A 10,616-nucleotide genomic window follows, 5' to 3' on the forward strand; every position below is an offset into this window, starting at 1 on the left:
CTCCATGCCCTGAAGCTACTCAAAAAGTTTGGTGGCAGCGCCACCTTGTGGTCAAAAGTTATAATGAAATATCTTAAAAAATGCAAATAACTTTTGAAAAAATTAGACTATTGAAATGAAAATGATCTCTATGTTCTTTGGGTCATGCCGAGAACATCGATACCAATTATTCCAAAATTAGCCATACTTCCTGTCCGCCATTTTGATTAAAGTTGAAAACCTACTTTTTCGAACTCCTCCTAGACCGTTAGTCCGATTTTCACCAAATTTGGTTCGGATCATCTTCAGACAAAGCTGGCAAAAAGTTATGGATTTTCGTGTTGATATACGAAACGGTTTTCGTTTAGCGCATCAACGAATTTGTTCGTAAGATGCCAAAATACGTCTGAGGATGTATCTCGGCAAAGCTTTGACATATTTGCACCAAACTTTGTATTTGCCATTGTCACCTCACACTGACCATGCCACATCAATTTGGTAACAGCGCCACCTATTGGTCAAGAGTAATAAACCATTCATTAACCATTAATAATTACATTTATAAAAATGCTAATAACTTTTTATTGCATTAGCCTATTGCAATTAAACTGGTCTCAAAATATTCCTTGGCTTTTGCCGACAACATAGATACCAAATATGCCAGAGTACGCTGAACTTCCTGTCCGCCATTTTGATTTATGTTGAAAAACCTACTTTTTTCGAACTCCTCATCAACCGTTGGTCCGATTTTCACCAAAATTGAATCAGATGATCTTAAGACTGTGCTGACAAAATGTTATGGATTTTGTATCGATAGACAAAACCGTAACTAGCATACCACAGCGACGAATTTCAGGCATGATGCCAAAATGACACTTCAGCCTGTATCTCTGCAATGCTTTGGCATACTGACACCAAACTTTGTGTGTGCCATTGTCACCTCACACAGAACACACCAAAATGATTTGATTACAGCGCCACCTGTTGGTCAAAAGTGATAAGCCATTTAATCGTAATACTAGTGCTTTGTATTTATGCTTTTTTCCGCCATTTCAATTACAATCATCCTAAAATTGCTGTAATTGCTCATTGTTGCATTTGGTGTGATGCTCCATGCCATGCTTAGCTCCTCAATTTGCCGCTGGAGTGCTTGGCCCCGTAATTGCTTGCTTGCAGCTATAGGTTTATTATTTATCCGTTGGCGCTTATTCTTCTTTTCTTCTTCTCTTCTTCTTCTTCTTCTTCTTCCGCCGCAAGTCTATGGCAGCCCATAGAACCGATTGCGGGAAAGTTGTATAATTTGGCACACTGATAGAGGACAGTCCCAGCATTAACTATAGCAAATTTGAAGTCTCTAACTCCAACTCTCTAGCGCCACCACTTGTCCAAAATTTCAATATTTTTATGCTAATAACTTTTGAACCGTAAGCCACAAAATGAAAATTCTTTTTTCCTCTGAATCCTTGGCTCAGGCCAAGTCGAATGAACCCCGAAATTCAAAAATCGCAAGGTTTAGTTTTTTCGCTTTTTCCAATTTTTCGAAAAACCTACTTTTTCGAACTCGTCCTAGACAGTTAGTCCGATTTTCACGAAAATTGGCTCAGATCATCTTCAGATGATGGTGGCAAAAAGTTATGGAATTCAAGTTGATTCGTCCAACCGTTCTCGAATACCACGCGAAAAAATTCTACGAAAAGCACGCAAAAATGCTTGTGAGGCTATAACTCCGCAACGGTTTGGCGTATTGAGACCAAACTTGGTGTGTGTTATAACAAGCATGACCTGAGTCTACCTGCAGTGTTTCGACGCAGCGCCTCCTAGTGGTCAGGAGATATGAAAAATGCATATTTTTGCTTATAACTTCTGAATGGTTTGGCCAAAAAAACACAAAACTGGTCTCTTTAGATTCGGTGGGTCATGCCGAGTCGAATGATATCCAATTTTCCGTGAAGGCCATTTTAGGTGTCGGCCATTTTGAATTATGTTTCAAAATGCTGTATTTTTTTGAACGCATTATCGTATCGTTACGAAAATAATTACAAAAATGTTTGGCTCCATGCCCTGATGCTACTCAAAAAGTTTGGTGGCAGCGCCACCTTGTGGTCAAAAGTTATAATGAAATATCTTAAAAATGCTAATAACTTTTGAAAAAATTAGACTATTAAAATGAAAATTGTCTCACTATATTCCTTGGGTCCTGCCGAGAACATTGATACCAATTATGCCAAAATTGGCCATATTTCCTGTCCCCCATTTTGATTAAAGTTGAAAACCTACTTTTTCGAACTCCTCCTAGACCGTTAGTCCGATTTTCACCAAATTTGACTCGGATCATCTTCAGAGTGTGCTGACAAAAAGTTATGGATTTCGTGTTTATATACGAAACGGTTTTCGTTTAGCGCATCAACGAATTTGTTCGTAAGATGCCAAAATACATCTGAGGCTGTATCTCTGCAAAGCTTTGACATATTTGCACCAAACTTTGTATGTGCCATTGTCACCTCACACTGACCATGCCACATCAATTTGGTAACAGCGCCACCTATTGGTCAAGAGTAATAAATAATTCATTAACCATTAATAATTAAATTTATAAAAATGCTAATAACTTTTTATTGCATTAGCCTATTGCAATGAAACTGGTCTCAAAATATTCCTTGGCTTATTCCGACAACATAGATACCAAATATGCCAGAGTACGCTGAACTTTCTGTCCGCCATTTTGATTTATGTTGAAAACCTACTTTTTTCGAACTCCTTATCAACCGTTGGTCCGATTTTCACCAAAATTGAATCAGATGATCTTCAGACTGTGCTGACTAAATGTTATCGATTTTGTATTAATAGATAAAATCGTTTTCGCATACCACAGCGACGAATTTCAGGCATGATGCCAAAAAGACACTTCAGCCTGTATCTCTGCATTGCTTTGGCATACTGACACCAAACTTTGTGTGTGCCATTGTCAGCTCACACAGAACACACCAAAATGATTTGATTACAGCGCCACCTGTTGGTCAAAAGTGATAAGCCATTTAATCATAATACTAGTGCTTGTATTTATGAATTTTTTCCGCCATTTCAATTACAATCATCCTAAAATTGCTGTAATTGCTCATTGTTGCATTTGGTGTGATGCTCCATGCCATGCTTAGCTCCTCAATTTGCCGCTGGAGTGCTTGGCCCCGTAATTGCTGCTTGCAGCTATATTTAGGTGCGTTATCCGGTGGCTTATATTCTTTTCTTCTTCTTCTTCTACCGTTTTTTCTTCTTCTTCTTCCGCCGCAAGTCTATGGCAGCCCATAGAACCGATTGCGGGAAAGTTGTATAATTTGGCACACTGATAGAGGACAGTCCCAACATTAACTATAGCAAATTTGAAGTCTCTAACTCTACTCTATAGCGCCACCACTTGTCCAAATTTTCACTATGCTAATAACTTTTGAACCGTAGGGTACAGAATGAAAATCCTTTTTTTCTTCTGAATCCTTGGCTCATGCCGAGTCGAATGAACCCCGAAATTCAAAAATCGCAAGGTTTAGGTTTTTCGCTATTTTCAATTGTTCGAAAAACCTACTTTTTCGAACTCGTCCTAGACGGTTAGTTCCGATTTTCACGAAAATTGGCTCAGATCATCTTCAGACGATGCCGGCAAAAAGTTATGGAATTCAAGTTGATTTGTCCAATCGTTCTCGAATACCACGCAAATAAATTCTACGAAAAGCACGCAAAAATGCTTGTGAGGCTATAACTCCGCAACGGTTGGGCGTTTGAGACCAACTTGGTGTGGGTTATAACAAACATGACCTGAGACTACCTGCAGTGTTTCGACGCAGCGCCACCTAGTGGTCAGGAGATATGAAAAATGCATATTTTTGCTTATTAACTTCTGAATGGTTTGGCCAAAAATCACAAAACCTGGTCTCATTAGATTCGTGTGGGTCTGTCAAGGCGAATGATATCCAATTTTCCCGTGTCGGCCATTTTACGGGTGTCGGCCATTTTGAATTATGTTTCAAAATGCTGTATTTTTTAACGCATTATCGTATCGCTATACGAAAATAATTACAAAAATGTTTGGCTCCATGCCCTGAAGCTACTCAAAAAGTTTGGTGGCAGCGCAACCTTGTGGTCAAAAGTTTATAATGAAATATCTTAAAAATGCTAATACTTTTGAAAAAATTAGACTATTGAACAATGAAAGTCATGTCTCTATATTCTTTGGGTCATGCCGAGAAACATCGATACCAATTATGCCAAAATTGGCCATACTTCCTGTCCGCCATTTTTATTAAAGTTGAAAACCTACTTTTTCGAACTCCTCCTAGACCGTTAGTCCGATTTTCACCAAATTTGGTTCGGATCATCTTCAGACCAAGCTGACAAAAAGTTTATGGATTTGTGGTTGATATACGAAAACGGTTTTTGTTTTAGCGCATCAACGAATTTGTTCGTAAGATGCCAAAATACATCTGAGGCTGTATCTTGGCAAAGCTTTTGACATATTTGTACCAAAAGTTTGTATGTGCCATTGTCACCTCAGACTGACCATTGCCACATCAATTGGTATAACAGCGCCACCTATGTGTCAAGAGTAATAAATCATTCATTAACCATTAATAATTACATTTATAAAAATGCTAATAACTTTTTTTTATGCATTAGCCTATTGCAATGAAACTGGTCTCAAAATATTCCTTGGCTTATGGCGACAACATAGATACCAAATATGCCAGAGTAACGCTGAACTTCCTGTCCGCCATTTGGTTTTATGTTGAAAACCTACTTTTTTTCGAACTCCTCATCAAACCGTTGGTCCGATTTGTTCACCAAAATTGAATCAGATGATCTTTCGACTGTGCTGACAAAATGTATGGATTTTGTAGTGATAGACAAAACCGTTTTCGCATACCACATTAAGCACGAATTTCAGCATTGATGCCATAAATTACACTTCAGCCTGTATCTCTGCAATGCTTTGGCATACTGCCACAAAAACTTTGTGTGTGCCATTGTCACCTCACACAGAAACCACCAAAATGATTTGAATCACATAGCGCCACCATGTTGGTCAAAAGTAATACGCCTATTTCAACATAAGACTAGAGCTTTTAGTATAGATTTTCCACCATTAAAACCAGCAGCCTAAGATTGTTGAAATTGCTCATTGTGTTGGAATGTGGATATTGCTGCGTCCCGCTGCCAGCTTAGGCTCCTCTATTTGCCTCTGGGAGTGCTTGGCCCCGTTAAATTGCTGCTTGCAGCTATATTTAGGGGCCCAAGCACCGAAGGTGCGTAGGCACCTATTGTATCGTTGGCGTTATTATTCGGTGCCAAGCACCGAAGGTGCTTAGGAACCTATTTCTATCCGTAGGCTTCTATTTAGCGGGCCAAAGCACCGAAGTTAGGCAACGTTATTGGTATCGGTTCTTCTTTCTTCTTCTTCTTCTCTTTCCGCCGCACGGTCTATGGCAGACCATAGAATCCGACTTTTGCGGGAAACGTGTATATAATTCGGGTGGCACGACTGATAGAGGACAGTCCCAGCATTAACTATATCAAATTTGAAGTCTCTAACTCCAACTCTCTAGCGCCACCCACTTGTCCAAAGTTTCAATATTTTTATGCTAATAACTTTTGAACCGTAAGCCACAAATGCAAATTCTTTTTTCCTCTGAATCCTTGGCTCAGGCCAAGTCGACTGAACCCCGAAATCAAAAATCGCAAGGTTTTAGTTTTTTCGCTATTTTCAATTGTTCGAAAAACCTACTTTTACGAACTCGTCCTAGACGGTTAGTCCGATTGTATCCGAAAATTGGCTTCAGATCATCTTCAGACACATGTTGGCAAAAAAGTTATGGAATTTCAAGTTGATTTGTCCCAACCGTTCTCGAATACCACGCGAACCAGTCCTACGAAAAGCACGGCAAAAATGCTTGTGAGACTATAACTCCCGCAACGGTTGGGCGTATTGAGGACCCAACTTGGTGTGTGTTTTAACAAGAATGGGACAGATACCTTCCTGCAGTGTTTCGAAGCAGCGAAATATCGTGGTCAGGAGATATTGAAAAACTGCATGTTTTTGCTTATACGTTCTGAATGGTTTTGACAAAAATCAAAAAAAAAACTGGTTCTCAGTAGATTAGGTGGGTCAGGTCAAGTCCGAAAGATGTTCCAATTTTTCCCGTGTCTGGCATTTTTGGGTGTCGGCTCATTTTGATTATGATTCAAAATGCTGTATTTTTTGAACGCAGTATCGTATCCGCTACGAAAATAAGAACAAAAATGTTTGGCTCCATGCCAGGAAGCTACTCAAAAAGTTTGTGTGGGGTGCCACCTTGTGGTCAAAAGTTATAATGAAATTATCAGTAAAAATGCTAATAACTTTTGAATAACTTAGACTATTCAATAACAAAGTCATGTCTTCTAATTCTTTGGGTCATTCCGAAACATCGATACCAATTATGCCAAAATTGGCCATACTTTCCTGTCCGCCATTTTGATTAAAGTTGAAAACCTACTTTTTCGAACTCCTCCTAGACCGTTAGTCCGATTTTCACCAAATTTGGTTCAGATCATCTTCAGACCAACCTGATAAAAGTTATGGAATTCGTGTTGATATACTCTAAACGGTTTTCGCTTGAGTACGCTGAACTTCCTGTCCACCATTTTGATTTATGTTGAAAACTTACTTTTTCAAACTCCTCATCAACCGTTGGTCCGATTTTCACCAAAATTGAATCACATTATCTTCATACTATGTTGACAAAATGTTATGGATTTTGTATTATTATTATTATTATGGGTATTTCTAGTCATAGATTTTTGCTGTGTGTGTATGTTGTGTTGAGTTTAATTTACTTCATTTATTTAAAGAAAGGTATTTCTTCAGGCAGGCAAGATCTAATTGATCAAGGTCCTGTCATAAAGATTTATTTTGTATACATAGAGAGAGGTGATTGATGATAATGGAAAAGTCAGAGAAAATGGACTTTTGGGTTAAGAGATATTGCTAAACAAAACAAAATTGTTCTGCTGGTGGGAGAGACAGGTGCTGGCAAGACGACACTCATTAACACAATGGTCAACTACTTGCTAGGAGTGAAGTTTGAGGAAGAAGAGTGGTATGAAATCACAGAAGAAGCAACAGCAAGAGACCAATCACAATCACAAACCTCTGAAATCACCATGTATGAGGTCTTTCCTGTAAAGAGTAACATGTCTCTCACCATCATTGATACTCCAGGCTATGGAGACACTAGAGGACTAGAAAAAGATATGGAAGTTGCTGAGAATTTGGCCATTCTGTTTCAGAGCAATGATGGCGTTCGTGAAATTGACGCGGTTTGTTTTGTTATTCAAGCATCTAAGAATCGTCTTTCAGACAGACAGCATTACATTATCAGTTCAGTTCTTTCTTTATTTGGGAAAGACATTGTGAACAACATTGTGTTTCTAATCACACATTCTGATGGTCTGCCACAAAAAACGTCCTCAGTGCTATTAATAAAGCTAAAATCCCCTGCAGACAGGACCACAAAAACCAGCCTGTTCATTTCTTATTCAACAATCGACAGGCTGATGACCGTCACACTGGAGAACGTCACGTTCGTGCTCAAAGAGATGCCTGGTTTGACAGCATGGAAGAGACAAAGAAATTCCTTCAGTCTCTGGATAAAAAGAACAGGAGAAGTTTAGAGTTGACTTCAGGTGTACTGATGGAGCGCATTCAGTTTGAAGCATCCATTTGCAACTTACAGCTGCGAATTCAGGAGATGGAGCAAAAAAAGGCTGAAAAACTTCAGATACAAGAGGCAATAAGACAAAACAAGAAAAAGATTGAGGATTGTGAAAACTTTACCATTCAAGTCAAAAAGACTGTCAAAGAGAAGGTTACCATTGAAGGCACATCATGGAAGCACAGGAAAGCGACGACCTGCACCGTCTGTGAAGAAAACTGTCATGAGTTTGACTGCTGGTGGGTTTCTAATCCTAGCAAATGCAAAGTCATGAAAAACGGCTACTGTACTGTCTGCACAGGAAAATGTCATCACAGCAAACATGTAAAAGAAAACAAGAAATACATCATCAGCACCTCAAGCGTCACGATGGAATTCAACAATATTAATAAAGAATATAAAAAAGTTCAAGCGCAAACAAAGAGGTTTTCAGTTGTAATGGATGATCTTGACCAAGATCTGATGGAAATTGAAACCCAAAAGGAAAAGCTTCTGTTCAGTGCTTACAAGGCCGTCAAGGATCTGTCTCAGAACGCATTAAAGCCAGACTCAGCCTTCACTCTTCAGCATCTCGACTTCTTCATCCCAAGAGTGAGGGAGGCTGGGAAAGTAAACTGGGTCCAAGAGCTGGAGGAAATGAGGAGAGCCGCTGAAGCCGAGGAAACAAATAAAGATGCTCTGAGTTATCTGAAAGCTGGTATGGAAAAACTGGGACTTGTCTTTGGTGGGCAGTGAAAAAATGCAGAAAAGAAAAGAGTTGAATCAATGAAAATAAAGAAAATAACTTACAATAAGGAATCAATGCAGGTGACTTTCTGTAGATCTAAAAACAATTAGAAATGTAATTATAGTCAAGCTGTTTTAGTGTTTATTTAGGCAATTTAATCTGTTAGTTTATAAACTGTAATAATAAATTAGGTTAATTTATTTCAAAGGAATTGGGTCTTGTTTTAACAGAAAATGCTGCATCTATGAAAATTTATATAATTTAAAACCTTTTATTATAAAAGCTATAGCTATAAGATCTACTTAAGAATATATTCAGGAAAATTATTCTAATTCACCTATAGGTTTTCTTTTATTTTTTGGTTACACTTTATTTTAAAGTGTCCTTGTTACATTGTAATTATACATTCAAGTACTGAGTAATATTAATAAACTACATGTACTTACTACTGTATATGGTTAGGGTTAGGGTAACTTGCTTGTAATTTTGCATAATGTATTGTTATTATAATAGTAATTATATGTAACATCTGTAACAAAGGAAACCTTAAAATAAAGTGTTACATCTTTTCATATTCCAAGGGTTGTAGTACATTACTAGTTACTGACTTGCTACATTTTGCCAATACTTCCTTTACTGTGCTTACAGTACACAATTATTTTTAGGAAAATATTACTGTAATTCATCAAATTTCATGTTCTAAAGGTTGTATAAAACTGACCCTCTACAGGTGACATTTGCCAATATCTCTTTGTATATGTAATTTTAAGTAATGTGTAGGCACACATGGGTTAGTCCAGAATAAATGTACAGTGCTTAGTGTCCATACTATGGGGTGTCAAATGTAACACTGAATCAGTGTTGGACTTGAGATAATTAAGTGATAACAAGCAGAATCACTGAAGGACAGAGGAACAAGTAAAGAGAGAAAAAAAAAAGCAAAACACAAGAACTACAACTGACTTCAGCCACAGCCTTAGATGAAATCAACTGAAAATAAAAGACATTACATCTCTCAAGATCTCAGCAGAGGAGTAACTCCACAAACAGCATCACCAGCTTAACTAATTACTCACCAAATGAGGGAGGGTTCAAAGACCTCAAGAGAACACTCAGGCCAAAAAAACAAACATAAACCATCTACCTAATAAAAAGAGAAGCTAACTATGCTTAAAAAATGGTTACAACAAAAAACACTAACTCCTTTACCAACATAAACATGACAAAACAAGATCAAACAGAAAGTGTGATGTGACTCATCAACAAAAGTAAAATAATGTTTGTCCATCTATTAATAAATATTTCTTTAAGTGGAAGATTTTCAAAACATGACTGACAGAACTTGAGTTTTGTTAATGTTTTGTGTAATAGATTATTCATTTTGTTCTGCAGACTCTTTGCTATAGTGACGATTGCCTATTGTTTATTTTGCTTATCTTTTTTTCCTCTCTCCTTTAATGCATTGTGATTATTTTATCTATTGTAAAGCACACTGGTCAATTGGTTGTTTTTAAATGTGCTCTATAAATAAAAATGTATTGATTGAATGACTAGAAACTGTAACTTGCATATTCTATATAAAGAGCACAATGAGGGGGTAATCCACAAATAGTCTTTAATAATAAATCCCACAATGAATGAAGGAATGAGAAGAGGAGGAGAGAAGTGTAGAGTGTGGAGTGAGAAAAAAAAAAAAAAAAAAAACACACAACACACACACACACACACACACACAAGGATAATAAAACCATAACCGACAAAGGAACTGAAACAAAGTCCAGAGTATAAATAAGGAGACTAATGAATGAGGAACAGCTGCAAATCATAAGGAACCATGAAAACAAATCAGGACTGAACAGAAACTAGAGAAACAGAATTAAACAAGACTTCACAGAAACAGCCAGAATAGTGTGAGAGTGACAGATACAAAATATAAATAAACAAAAAAGTGCTGCTTATAAGATGTATACAGTTATTATGTATATGTGTATTTAAGGTAATTTTACAACACCCAGCAGTTTTTCTTCACTTTCATTTAATGTAAAATATTTTCTACCATTTATGGGTCATTCTATGGAAAGTCCAATTTTCTGTCCCTAGCCTTTACAGAAATATTACACTTGAAAAACACTTTAGGGTTACACTTTTTTATATATTTTATTCTTGAGCCA

The 10,616-nt window shown here is 37.4% G+C and overlaps 1 pseudogene; it reads left to right on the plus strand.

Annotated features, from left to right (window-relative positions):
- Window positions 1–6,954: 6,954 nt before the first annotated feature.
- Window positions 6,955–8,851, plus strand: LOC122142974 (annotated as a pseudogene).
- The last annotated feature ends 1,765 nt before the right edge of the window (window positions 8,852–10,616 follow it).

The sequence above is a fragment of the Cyprinus carpio genome, unplaced genomic scaffold (genome assembly GCF_018340385.1).
Source record: "Cyprinus carpio isolate SPL01 unplaced genomic scaffold, ASM1834038v1 S000000427, whole genome shotgun sequence".
Lineage (NCBI taxonomy): Eukaryota > Metazoa > Chordata > Actinopteri > Cypriniformes > Cyprinidae > Cyprinus > Cyprinus carpio.